This window comes from Hyaena hyaena, unplaced genomic scaffold (genome assembly GCF_003009895.1).
Source record: "Hyaena hyaena isolate Hyena2069 unplaced genomic scaffold, ASM300989v1 scaffold_24, whole genome shotgun sequence".
Taxonomy (NCBI): domain Eukaryota; kingdom Metazoa; phylum Chordata; class Mammalia; order Carnivora; family Hyaenidae; genus Hyaena; species Hyaena hyaena.
The window spans coordinates 1,938,158-1,949,977 of NW_024080656.1; the positions used below are offsets into that span (position 1 = coordinate 1,938,158).

General features: G+C 39.9%; 1 long non-coding RNA gene across 2 annotated transcripts; it reads right to left on the bottom strand.

Annotated features, from left to right (window-relative positions):
- Positions 1 to 2,098: 2,098 nt before the first annotated feature.
- On the bottom strand, positions 2,099 to 10,811 carry LOC120228560. Of its 2 annotated transcripts, none has more exons than XR_005527527.1 (3): positions 10,748 to 10,811; positions 5,300 to 5,368; positions 2,099 to 2,376 (listed from the first exon to the last, which is right to left on the bottom strand). It is a non-coding gene; the product is annotated as an uncharacterized LOC120228560 (long non-coding RNA). The 2 variants fall into 2 exon arrangements; XR_005527526.1 differs by lacking the exon at positions 10,748 to 10,811 and adding an exon at positions 7,659 to 7,744.
- Between the last annotated feature and the right edge of the window lie 1,009 nt (positions 10,812 to 11,820).

Below are 11,820 nucleotides of genomic sequence, written 5' to 3' on the forward strand. Positions count from 1 at the left end.
TCGGGTGCCCTAGTTGTGGTTCCCAGACTGCTTCTCTTGCTTAAAGTCGAGTCACCCAGCCAGAGTAATTGAGTGGGGTACAGCCAAGCCAATGAAAGCCTTGCACTTAAGAGACTGCCACCACCCAGGCCCAGCCCCAGCCCAGCCCAGCCCCAGCCCTGCCCCAGGGCAGGCTTGGCCCCTGCCCCTTCTAATCAAGCTACTGATTGTCTTCAGGGAGGAGCCTAAAGAACATTCTGCCAAGGAGTCCTTGTTAGAACCAGTCACTCCCTTGGACTAAGCTGGCCACCACTGCTGGGGCTTGTCTCTTGAGACTATAAGGGTACAATTAATTGCAACAGCTGCAGCTTAATGTGTCTCTAGCACTTTGTTGATCTTGATGGTAATGACAACAAGGAAAAAAAAATCAATATATTTAAAAGGTCAAGGATGTTTCCCCAAGGTTCTGCTGGGTGTGGTTTTTACCTAATCATGCCGGGATCAAATGAAAACCATGCTGGTTAATTTTTAAACATTAACAATGACAGTTGATGGGTACATGATTGTTTCTCAAGAATTATTGTGTTTCTGAGTATTTATTTACTTAATCTTTTTAGAATTGAGCTTATAATTTCTAAAACTCATAATGTTAAATGCAAGCTACTTGCTTTGAATTTAATACAGTACATGAGTTTCTAGGAGGTGAGTGCATTTCTGAGATTATATTTATTTTAATAAGTTAGTGTATTTCTGAAGTTTTGTCCACTTATTACAAAGTTTAAGATGTATAAACTGATCTATATGTAAAAATTCTAGGAGAAAAAAATTCTCCTGCAGTGTCAGATGAGAGATCAAATGCAGTCTGACTACAGTGCAAATCTGCTAAATGGAAGGCAGAGAACTTTTGAAGGAAAAAAATGGAATAACTGGAAATAACCAGAGCAAACTTGGGAGTATTCTGAATAATTAGAAACATGAAATACTAATAATGTCCAAGCTGTAATCAGTGAGGAAAAATATAGCATAAGAAAGGTCTCTTATAAATGGAAACAAAATATTGGAGAGAAACAGTAAGCATACAAAGTAAAAAACATTGAATTTTAACATGATAGAAATGTTTCACTCAATCCATTGTATGTCAGAGACTAGCCAGATGCCCACTAAATCCGTCTTCTTCCTGGACACACAGCTAGACTACATTTCCCAGACTTTCTTGCAGTTAGCTTGACCATGTGACTGAGTTCTAGTCAGTGGGATCTGAGAAGTGATCACCACCAGCCCCCCACCCCGGCTTGGCCCCTCGCATACAATCCTCCTCGCTCTTTCTCTCTTCGATAGACAAATGCTGAGGATCCAATGGGATCTTTGGGACTCAAGGTCATGGTAGAGCTGCCATATGAAAGGAAACAATTCCTGCCAACCCAAGTTGGACTGCCATGTAAACAAGAAATAAACCTCTACGGATTAAGCCACTGAGGTATGGGGCTTGTCAGATCAGCCCAGCTAACATTCTAAGGAGTCATCTCTTCAGATTGCTGAGTACGAGATATGTTCAAAGCAAAGTTGGTAGGCTACATGTGTCTGCACATTTCTGTTACCATCACGGATACAAGTTACTTCACCTCTTATATTTAGTCAGGAAAAATTTTAGGTTATCCTTGGAAAGCTTTGGTTACTGGACCCTTCAACATCTTAGCCCCATAAGGAACAAGAGTCTTCATGATGTTTAGAATAAATAAACAATCTAATAAACAAAATGAATGAGTGAGTGAATGTGTGGCTATTTTATTAATAACAGTTAAGTATACCAGTTACAGTTATAGGTTTCTTTCTTTTTTTAGTCATGAGGGAACTTTTTATCTAATTGCATGGAAGATGGAAACACTAAATCTTATTGTAGACCACCTTCCCTCAAACCTCTATACTTTCTCCTGTGGGGATTCTCTCTACCCTCATGACTTAAAATAATTATAATCTATTTGTTGATGATACTCAGATCTGTTTCTCCAGCCAGATTCTTCTCCTCAAGGTATGAACCATATACCCTTCCTGCATAATTTCACCTGTGGACCCAGTATAACAGGCGTTCAGATGAATGAGTCATTGAGCTACAAAGGACTAATAGAAGTTACCTTTACTCAAGACTGTTGGTTATCTTTTCAGCATTAATGCCTTTCTACCCTGTTTTCCTTCTAAAAAGAACCCAGATTCCGTTAATATGTCTATACTTTCCCACACAGAACTGTGCTGGGAGAAGCTGACTCCACTCTTGACTCCAGGGGTGGTCTGAGCTAAGGATAATCTGATCAGTTCAGGAAAGGGCCTGTGCCAATGAGATGTGCAGCATTGTCTGCTAGAAAACTTCTGGAAAAAAGCTTCTTTACTCCTTAGAGAGAACTATAAGAGAAGAAAAGAAAGGGAGAAAAAAGTCACAAGGAAGAGCAGATACAGGGCAGAGCCCCAAGATTAAGTGCACATATTCTTAGGCCATACTAACTGAATTTGAATCCAGCTCTTTCTAATTATGTAATAGTCAACAAATTTTGTAGCCTTTCCATGCCTCAGTTTTCTCATCTGCAAAAGCAGTAATGAGAACAAAACATGAGATAATGTATGTAAAATCCTGGCACATAATAAGCACCGAGTTACTGTTTTTTATTATTATTTTGTTCTGGATATTGTTTGCTTGAAACTGCTGGCACCATCTTGCTCTGAGCCTGAGGAGTCAACAAACTCCAGGAATGCAAAGAGAATTTGAAGTAAATTTCTTCAAAATTCACTGAAGCAAAGAAAATGAAAAAACCTGGGTCCTTAATGACATGATTGAACTTTATAGTTAATCAACCCTCTCCTCTGCTTACATCCTGTTGTATGGGATCATAAACTCCCTTACTGTTCAAGCCTTCTTGTTCAGATTAGGGGTTTTTTTGTTTTTTTTTAATTTGCATCCAAAGGCATCCAACTTGACACATCAACCAGTATAGGATTTTCAGAACTTCTCAAAATCATGGAATACTGATTTTTTTCCTTAACTTAATAACATGAGTAATAAAAAATGATTTTCCTTATTAAAAAATGAAAATATTTCAGATAAAGTTTAAAGCCCTTTCTGATTGAGCACTTTTCCATTCCAACCCACCTTTCCCTCCCTCCCCAGAGGTAACCGCAATGATGTCTTTGGCATGTGTTCTTTCCTGTTTTTTTTTTTAACTTATTCTTATAAAACTTTCTGTATCCAAAAGAAATACATGGCATTGTTGTGGTGTGTACACATGAATGATTATATACTATGCACATCTTCCTGCAAGCTGCATTTTCAGTCAACAGTATATTTTAGAGAGTTAGCTAAATTAATATAGAGATTGACCTTGTTCTTGTAACTCTTACAAAGTATGTCAAAGTGTTAATATTAGCCAATCACCAGTTGATGGGCTTTTAGGTTCTCTTCAATTTGGTTTTAATTTATGTTTGTAACCACAGACAATGCTACAACATAGGTCCTCAAACATGTCTGCTTGTCAAAGCGACATGGTCAGGATGCCATGTAGTTTTTAGGGAACTGTTACTTCTGTCAATGTGAAATGCCTTCTTAAGTCCTTAAATTCTTTTTTTGTCTGATAATTGACCTTTTCACCCAGAATTCTATTTTGTCTGATTTTAATATTGCTTTAGACTCTTTTTGTCAGCATTTGCTTGTAAGTTTTTCCATCCCTGTATTATCAACTTATCTGTGCCATCTTGCTCTATGATATTTCTTGTAAACTACAGCTGGATTTTTAAAAATCCAATCTGACTGTGCCTGATTTTCAATGCAGTTGTGTATTTCTTTCCAATACATTTCCTACCCATGTATGGCCTTGATTTGAGAGGGATAAATACAGCAGGTGCTCAATTCGCCATCTTGAAACTAGAAGTTGTATCAGCTACAAAATCTGGATGTATTTAAATTTGTAATGTGAACTTTATCAAGTATTACAAGTTATATTAATATGTGTGTGTGTTAAAATGGTGTTAAAATATATTTTATCTTTTTGTGTAGAAAGAATTCCAAAACAAATGGATTATCACTGAAATCATATCAAGATGACAGCTTTGGTGGTTATACAAAGATTTTCTCTTCTTTGAAAAGGTTTTAGATAAGAGTTAATAAAGTAAACCTTGAGTTTCATTGCCTGTTAGTGAAATTAAACCATTCATGAAGTAAAACTTAATTTCCCAAAAGGTGAAAAATTTCAGCCATTGGGTTTCTTATACTTTGGTACACTTAGTAACAAATGTGCTACCAAAGAGAATATAAAAAATGCCACTTGACAATACACAAAAGAACAGAACCTGAGTTCAGAAATAACAACATCTCACAAATTTGGACCATGAAAAGAATTCAGCGATTTCACAAAAGCACTTAAGGCTTAACTGCTATTTGAAAAATATTTCCAGGCACCCACAGCTTTTACAGAACAGTTTGGGAACTCTATGAGTTTTCATTATTTTCAAACTATCTTTAGCAGGATTCTTGTATCTCATTCAGTGACTTTTAGGGCCAGCTAGGGAGACAGGGGATGGGAGGAAAATAGGTGTGGTCATGGCATGCTCTCCCTTCAACACAAAAACACCACACTCTTCATCTGTCTTCTATAAGGTTTTATTTAAATGATTCTGTTACTAAAAAAGAGATGACCTGGTCTAACATTTCTATTTTCAGTAAAACTAATCCTAAGTCCTTTATAGGCTTATAAAATGGGTCTCTTTCAAACAACCGCAGATAAGGGTCCCAAAGATGCCCATTTCTTAATGGGAATGGGAAATGCTTTAGTGTTTCCAGGCCAATCTCTTTTGCTTTACTGTCGATGGTCATGCATCTTTTTCATAATAACCTTCACATATTTGAAGATGATTATTCAGCCACTCCTTAGCCTTCTCTGCTCGGGCCAAATCAATACTACTTCTTTTTATTCCTTTCTACAGATCTCACTTCCCTATTTTCAATCACTTGTGTAAGGTCCTCTTCTCTCTGAAACATCTCCAAATTTCTCATCTCCCTCTCCAGTTACTGAAGAAACAATTACATGCCCTGAAGCTGAGTGAAAAGGAAAAGCCATCCTTCTACTACCTAGTTTCTTTGAGCTTTAATTTGGTTCTTCTTTCATCTTTCAATATCACCTTAATGATGGTGATGGATTCAAGATGGCAACAAATTCTTTGACACTCTTCTCATTGAGGTGTGGTTAATTTCCCCTCCTCGTAAATCTGGGTTGGGCTGTGACTAGCCAGTGGCCAGCACAGACGGGCAGAAATAATGCTTTGCCAGTTTGGGCCTGACCTTCAACGGGACTGTCAGCTTCCACCTTGACTCCTTAGATCACTTCATCTGGTAGAAGCTGGCCACCACCTATAAATAAATAAATAAATAAATAAACAAATAAATAAATAAATAAGGCTGCCCTGAGATTGCCATGCTATTAGGAAGCCCAAGCTGTCGTGCAGAAAGGTCACATGGACAGTAATGCTCTACTGCCCCTGCAGCGTCAATCCACGACATCATGAGAGATAATAGTGAACTGTTGTGTTATGCCATTATTTTTTTAGGTGACCTATTATACAACAAGATGACCAGAATGCCACCCAGTTATCTTGCTTTATGTCTTTTTAAAACTCTTTTTTCAAGAATATTCCAACAGGGAATCCCCAACTGCAAGAATTTCTCTGTGAGTATATATTCTGCAGCCATCTTCCTTAAAACAGAGTTTCTGTTGTCCTTTTCATAGCATATTTTCCAAAGCTGTTCAAGTTCTGTGGTGTTGTAGATGATGTTACAAGATCTAGCACATTCCGAAGTAAAACAGTAAGTTTGTATTGTTCCGTTTTGGGTTTTGTTGGCATTAATAATTAGGATGTTTAATTTTATGAGGTAAATCTCTAAATTAGGGGCTTTCCCGGGTCACAAAGGAAATCACAGCTGGGAAATAATGTTGCCCATTGAAGACCCACATGTTTTAGTTAATTCTCACAGGTTAAAGATACTACCAATAAAAGCAGACTACTTGGGAGCCTTCTCTGAAACGAGCTCATTGAAACTGCATACTTATGCAGAATCATTCATTTTTGCAAGGAGGTATAATAATCCTGCCGATCCTGTATAACCTGGAGCCAGGGACACACTGGCGATGAAGCCATCATTTTCCATCGGGCAGTGGCATTTTGTTGTTATACTCCAAGAAGAACAAATAATATAAAAGGACACATTACATTTTCAAAGTTCCCCTCAGTATACATTACCTGAGGGTCCAGGGTGGAGATAACATATAGAAATAAATGTTATTTATTTCTATATAAATAAATAACAATAAAATAAAAATAAATATAAATAAAAAACAATAAAAATTTCAAAAATTAAACACTTGACTCCCACCCCCAGTCTTAAAATGAGACTAATTTGGGGGATCAGTTGCTCTATGTGGATAGAACATAATACCCACAGATTAACTGATACTGTATCACCTCACAGAGAGTATTGTCTGGATGTACCTGCCTGCATAAAGTATATAACTGCAAAAAAGAAAGAAAAATGGCACTTAGCATTAATGCTCAGCTACAACTGGCACATCAAAATATCTACTGTAAGTACTTTTTAAATTTTATCATTTGCCTTGTAATTTACTTTTTAACTTAGTTTACTTTTTTAACTCAGTCAAATATATGAATCCTTTCCTCTAGGGTTTTCATCTTTGATATCATTTAGACAGTCACTTGCCAGGCACAGAGTAATCCCTCTGTCTTAGTCCATTTGGGCTGTTGTAACAAAATGCCATAAGCTGAGCGGCTTATAAGCAGCAGAAATTTATTTCCCATAGTTCTGGATGCCAGCAAGTCCAAGATCAAGATGCTGGTAGGTTTGGCATCTAGTGAGGACCCGCTTCCTGGTTCATAGATGTTGCCTTCTCACTTTCTTCTCACAAGGTGGAAGGGGTGAGGGAGTTCTCTGGGGTTTCTTTTATCACAGCACTAATCCCATTCATGAAGACTCCACCCTTAGAACTTAATCGCCTCCCAAAGGACTCCACCTCCAAATACTGCCCCCTGGGGTTTAGGATTTCAACATTTGAATCTGAGGGGGAAACAAACATTCATCCTACAATGATACCTCCACATAAAATGCCTATAGCCGCAATCCCTCCTCTTGAAGAAAGTCCAACTCTAGGGTCAGTGAATGAAACCCAAACTTCTGAAATGATACTATCTTGGGCAGCAAAACCCCATGGAGGGCCACATTCAGACCTTGTATATTTTACTAGCCAGAATAGGTGTGAATTTTCTAATTTGATTACCTTTGGGAGACATGTCTTCTCCTTGGTCACAGGCCCTCTCAAGCCCCATTTTTTTTCCAGCTGGCCACTTCTCACTGAATTTACCTGTCTGGCCCCTATGGGCATGTGCTGCTGGCACCAGAGTTCATAGAACCTCTTTCCCAGAGAAGAATGGATACCTAATTAGAAAAAGCTGAGGAAGGCCTCTGCTATGGCTTGGATAGCTATGGCCAGAAGGTTGGGGTATTTCTAGAAGAAAAGAAGTAGAAGAAAAGAAGCAGGGCAGAAAAAAGCTATGGTCCCTTCAGTGACTCAGCTACCTCCGCAACTCCCTACTGATGGACTCTAAAAGTTCATCATGAGTTAGCAGCTCACCCAGAGAGCTGATTGGGAAGGGGAGCCTCCAGTATTCCCAACAGGCAGCCAGGGAGTATAACCTCAGAGGCTGTTAACCAGCCCTAGAATGATTGTCCTCGGGTCCAGCATCTTCCTCCAGTCCAATCAGCAGTAGCCAAGGGGATGCAGCCATGGAATGCAGACATGGCTGCATTGTCATCTCTTGCAGTTCTAAGGATAGAATTTTACTTGGCAATATTTACCCATTCTGCTGTAGTTTACGTGCCTCTGGTGCTTAACAGCTGTCCCAGAAGCTGGTATTCTTATTCAGTTCTGCAGTGTTAGAATACCTTTCATTGTTGAAAACGTGCATGAAGTACACATGTGCATGGTGAATTCACTGTAATGCTATTTTTTGTAAATACAATAGTGCACAACCTTTCACAAATGTCTGTGTCAATTTCACACGTTAAAAAGTAGAAGATGTGCGGTGCCTGGGTGGCTCAGTCGGTTGAGCATCCGACTTCAGTTCAGGTCATGATCTCACAGTTCGTGGGTTCGAGCCCCATGTCGGGCTCTGGAGCCCGTCTTCAGATTCTGTGACTCCTTCTCTCTCTGACCCTACCCTGCTCACACTGTCTCTATCTCTCTCTCAAAAATACATAAAACATTAAAAAAAAGGTAGAAGATGTTCCAGCCAGAGGCACGAGAGTTCCTACACAAAATTCTGTACATCATTGGAGCTTTTGTATGGTAAGAGTAGTTTACAGTGTTGGGCTTACAGAATACCAAACTGAAATCTTTGCTAGACTGCCATGGACAAAAGTTTCCACATGCTTCTATTCTCCATGGCATTCAGTGGTCTTGTGCAAATATGATCTGTTGTGTGGCATATCTTTTATTTCTCTGTAGAACATTTCATTTTGACTTTTACGAAAATGGCAATACATGTAATTAATATATACTTTTTATTTTTTAAATTAATTTTATATATTTATTTTTGAGGGACAGAGAGGGAGAATGAGCTGGAGGAGGGCAGAGAAAGAGGGAGAGATTCCCAAGCAGGCTCCGTGCTTGTCAGTACAGAGCCCAGCGATGCAGGGCTCTATCCCACAAACTGTGAGATCATGACCTGAGTGGAAATCAAGAGTCAGACGCCTAACCAACTGAGCTACCCAGGTGCCCCTATTTACTTTTTTAAATGTAGAAACTTGTTACTTCCACAGTCAATTTTGGGATGCTAGAATAAACGATTTCTGTACCCCCAAAAAAATTTTGCTTAAAAGCAAATATCAGTTAATTCACTTAACTGAGAATATATCAATGCATTCCCAAAAAAATGTATTTAAAAAAGTATTTGGAAAAACTGCAGCCTTGTCCTCACATGTTGGACACACATAGGGACACAATCTGTCCTGGGGAGATCTAGCAGGACCCTAACAACAGAATTCCCACCAAGCACACTGTATCAAGTCACAGGCTTCAAAAGAGGAAACAGTAAAGCCCTTTTAAGTTTCTATTTCGGCATTTTTTTCTTTATGACGGTTTCCAGCTTTGGATTCTACGTATCCAGAGTTTGATACTTCTTCCTGATAAAGGAGTTGTTGGGCTATCATCCCTCAAAAACAAACCAAAGCAAAAAACCCTGTGTTCTGTGTCAGCACTTCGTAAGTAACTTAACTTCATAAGGTATATCATGAGGAAGTGCCCAGCGGGGGCTGTGGGTAGCATAGGCATCCTCTGGCTTCTTCCAAGTGAGCATTATAACTTAGATACACCTGCTTGATAGGCCCAGTACAGAATCTATCCACCGAATACTGTACTAATCTATTCACACGTTATTCATTCTCTTAATAATTTCTCAGGTCTCCATATCATCATTTTCTTTTTTTTTTTTAATTTTTTTTATTTATTTCTGAGAGAGAGAGAGAGAGACAGTGTGAGCAGGGTAGGGTCAGAGAGAGTGGGAGATATAGAATCCGAAGCAGGCTCCAGGCTCTGAGCTAGCTGTCAGCACAGAGCCCGACGCGGGGCTCGAACCCATGAACCGTGAGATTATGACCTGAGCCGAAGCCAGATGCTTAACCGACTGAGCCACCCAGGTACCCCCATATCATCATTTTCTAGGTTATAGTACATAGAAATGTGAAATGATTCTATATTAGTGCAAATATGCATGCTACGAGGACAAAACTTGAAAATCTGGATGGTATCATAAGATTGAGGTAAGGATTTCAATCAGCTCAACTCAGTAAGACAGAGGGACCCTACTCTCCACTAATGCACAGTTAGACACCCACCCAACCCTAAACAAGGTCATGGCTAACAGCAGCATAAACATCTGGCAGATCTCCTACCAAAAGCAACATTGTAAGAACAAGTATTCAAAGAGTTCCTAAGGATTTTTTTTAATGTTTTCAAACCCAAACACTTACATAGAAGGAAGTATGGATTTTATTTCTAGGTGACTGATCACCTTCATTACCTAAAAATCTTTACAAAATAAGGAATTTGCTATCAAGTCTCCTACATTTGTCTTATTAGTAACAGTGAAAAGTAATCAGTCATCTCTTTCCAGGTATCTACTATGAACCCCACAGACTGGCCAGCCCCACGACTTAGTGAAATAAAGAATTCATTTAATTTAATAGTGTTATTTTCATAACTAGTTTGAAAACTAGAAGGCAAAGGGAAGAAACATAGCCTGGAAGAGGTTCCAGAAAGCTACTACATATGGTAGGAATTGGTTATACCCTAAGGAGAATATGTAGTCCAAGAGCCGCTGCCTCTCAAAGTATCTTTTGCTCTCAGAAAAGCAGAGCCAGGGAGATTCACTTACAGACTGACAGAGAAAATATTTCTATCCAGAAGAGGGCTGCTGGGACCTCTAACAACTTCCACGGTAAAATCGAGCCTTCCGGGAGTCCCTGCCCATCCCCAGGAATCAAAGATTAGCATTATGGTCAGTTTCCCACTGTCTTTTCTGGAAGAAGAATTCTGCCAAGTCCAATTCTTTTTTTTTTTTTTTTTTTTTTGGGTGTAATCCCTTTTTTCATTATGTAAATGATCCAAGTTAATATAAAGAAAATTTAGAAAAGAACAGTCGAGAGAAGAATAAAAGACATCACCTGCAGGCCACTTCTCAGATTAACGACCGAGTAGAAAAACATTCTGGTGTATTTCCTCTTTCTTCTCCATGTTTGGTTTGTTTGGTGTGTGTTCTGTTTGTTTTTATACACTGCTGTGGTCGGTCAAAATACTCACAGTGCACGCCTCTTTATTTTTTTCCCTTAAAATCATATCACAAGTGTCTCCCTGGGTGGGTATGCAACCTTCCCGAACAGTTGTGGTGCTTAATGGCTGCATGAATTCTTAGTCCCAGAGTGGCTCCTCTTTCAACCCTCCAGTCTTTCCCAACCGGCTCCTCCCAGAGTCAGCTGCTCTGTGCTTAGAAAAGGCAAGCTCATTTTATCATAAAACAGCCTTGGCTGGTAAAGAAAATCTGCTGTCCCCAAAACTCATAATGCATTTCATTACCTTTGGATTATCAGTGTGGAATTATTCACATCACTGCCCTTAATTATCCACCTCACTGCCTTCTTCATTAGCATGGAGGGCGGAATCGAGGCTGGACTGTATTCTCTTCAGAGCCTCAGTCAGTTCTCATTAGTGAGCTGCCTAGGAAAACGGCCTCGGCTCCAGCGGGCCACTGCCGGTTAGTGTTCCTATCTCAAAGCAGGTCATTTATATTCCCTCTCTGGGTCAGCAACAAGGCGCGGGGTTAGCGGGGTGGGAGGCGGGCGTAGTGAGGCACAGTCAAGCCTAAATGGGCACACCAGCTCTGCTCACCTCTCCTCCCCTCTGCTGCGTCTTCCCCTGTCCCCTGAGCACGGTCTCTCTCTTTTTCCAGCTTCCCGGGCGCAGAAGAAAAACAGTTTGGCTGTTGGAGCCTGGGTGTGAGACCAGAGCAACTTGCAATCCTGTGACACTGTCATTCCTTCACCTCCGGGCCCTCCGGCCACTCGGGATGGCCCCTAACAAAAGGCCCCCATTTGCCCCCCAAGGCAGGCCAAAGCTGATTCAAAGCAGGATCTGAATCCACCTAAGCTGAGCAAACCAATGGCCACAAACCTGCCACTCTCCATTTACTAGCCTCTAAGTCAGGCAGGAACACTTTTTCTTTCTTCCTTCCTTCCTTCCT